Source organism: Clupea harengus, chromosome 16 (assembly GCF_900700415.2).
Source record: "Clupea harengus chromosome 16, Ch_v2.0.2, whole genome shotgun sequence".
Lineage (NCBI taxonomy): Eukaryota > Metazoa > Chordata > Actinopteri > Clupeiformes > Clupeidae > Clupea > Clupea harengus.
The window spans coordinates 21,475,337-21,477,836 of NC_045167.1; the positions used below are offsets into that span (position 1 = coordinate 21,475,337).

The 2,500-nt window shown below is 44.1% G+C and overlaps 1 protein-coding gene across 3 annotated transcripts in view; it reads right to left on the reverse strand.

Annotated features, from left to right (window-relative positions):
- The window catches only part of LOC105902825 (rho GTPase-activating protein 6), a 103,119-nt gene that overhangs the window by 27,423 nt on the left and 73,196 nt on the right, over window positions 1–2,500 (reverse strand). The gene's annotated exons all lie outside the window — the stretch shown is intronic.

The window sequence follows — 2,500 nt, forward strand, 5'->3', positions numbered from 1 at the left end:
CTCCCGGGGTCTTAACGAGACTGCACCTGCCTTCTGAGTAGCCTCAGGAGACGGGGAGGGGGGGGGGGGGGGGGGGGGGGGTAGTACTAAAGAGTGGGGCGGGGGTTAGGGGGGGTAGTACTAGAGAGTGGGGCGGGCTGCTGCTGTCCCTGTTGCTGTCTCTCTACTGACACAGATCTGGGAGGTGGGGGGGGGGGGCTGTCTCTCTCGGGCGCTTAGCGAGCTCAGAGGGTGGTTTTGGGAACACTCTTGTGTGACATTGTGTTGAACTGTCCGCTGCTAATTTGACCCCACTTGCAAGCTAACCAGGTCAACGTGTGCATCAATAGTGCTAACATGCAACACTTGGCATCATTGCTGACAATCATATCACTAGGTTATGAAAGCATATATTCAATCATATCACTAGGTTATGAAAGCATATATTCAATAATATCACTAGGCTATGAAAGCATATATTCAATCATATCACTAGGTTATGAAAGCATATATTCAATCATATCACTACGTTATGAAAGCATATATTCTTTCTGTTATAAGGAAATATTAAAAGACAGAAATGAAAATCAGACAAATTTAAGCAACAATTCTTTAAAAAACAACATCTGGTGCAGTAAATGGAATATCCAACATCTATGAAGCACACACACACATATAAACACCCACACACACTCTCTCATATACCCAAGCACACACACTCACTCATATACCCAAGCACACACATACACTCACTCATATACCCAAGCACACACACTCACTCACTCATATACCCAAGCACACACACACACTCACTCATATACCCAAGCACACACACACACACTCACACACTCATATACCCAAGAACACACACACACACACTCATATACCCAAGCACACACACACACACTCACTCATATACCCAAGCACTCACACACACTCACTCATATACACAAACACACACACACACACACTCACTCATATACCCAAGCACACACACACTCACTCACTCATATACACAAACACACACACACACACACTCACTCATATACCCAAGCACACACACACACACACTCACACACTCATATACCCAAGCACACACACTCACTCACTCACTCATATACCCAAGCACACACACTCACTCACTCATATACCCAAGCACACACACACACTCACTAATATACCCAAGCACACACACACACTCACTAATATACCCAAGCACACACACACACTCACTCATATACCCAAGCACACACACTCACTCACTCATATACCCAAGCACACACACACTCACTCACTCATATACCCAAGCACACACACACACACTCACTCATATACCCAAGTACACACACACACTCACTCATATACCCAAGCACACACACACACACTCACTCACTCATATACCCAAGTACACACACACACTCACTCATATACCCAAGCACACACACACACACACACTTACTCACTCATATACCCAAGCACACACACACACACTCACTCATATACCCAAGCACACACACACACTCACTCACTCATATACCCAAGCACACACACACACACACACACTCACTCACTCATAAACCCAAGCACACACACACACACACTCACTCACTCATAAACCCAAGCACACACACACACACTCACTCATATACCCAAGCACACACACACACACTCACTCACTCATATACCCAAGCACACACACACACACACTCATATACCGAAGCACACACACACTCACTCACTCATATACCCAAGCACACACACACACACTCACTCATATACCCAAGCACACACACACACTCACTCACTCATATACCCAAGTACACACACACACTCACTCATATACCCAAGCACACACACACACACACACTTATATTCCCAAGCACACACACTCACTCACTCATATACCCAAGCACACACACACACTCACTCATATACCCAAGCACACACACACACTCACTCATATACCCAAGCACACATGCTTTGGAGCCACTGCATATCTATCTTGTTAACATCAGCACCTGAAAATGGAGACTCTAGTAGGAGAGTGTATTGGTGCTAAACAAACATTAGTCCCATCAGAATGTTCAGAATCTAAAACCACAGTTGGTTGGTGTGGTCAAGCACTCCACAATAAACTTTAAACATTTATGTGAAGTGATCAATCCAAAGTAAGATCATTTTGAAAGGACTTAGCACTGTGTATCAGTATCCCAATGTTTGCCGATGTTTGTGGATTTGATTATACGTGAATGTGTGTGTGTGTGTGTGTGTGTGTGTGTGTGTGTGTGTGTGTGTGTGTGTACGTGTGTGTGTGTGTGTCTCACACGCAGTAGTAGATCCAGAACAAACATAGACACACACGCATATACACACACAAACACTTGCAAATATTTTGATACCCTTCCATAAGATTTGTTCTGTCAGTGTGCCATACGGGGTGGGCTATTAAATAACAAGACTATTATTGCGATTATAAACGAGTTTTACAAGTTTTCTTCATTACAGTTGAATTGAAGCTTTA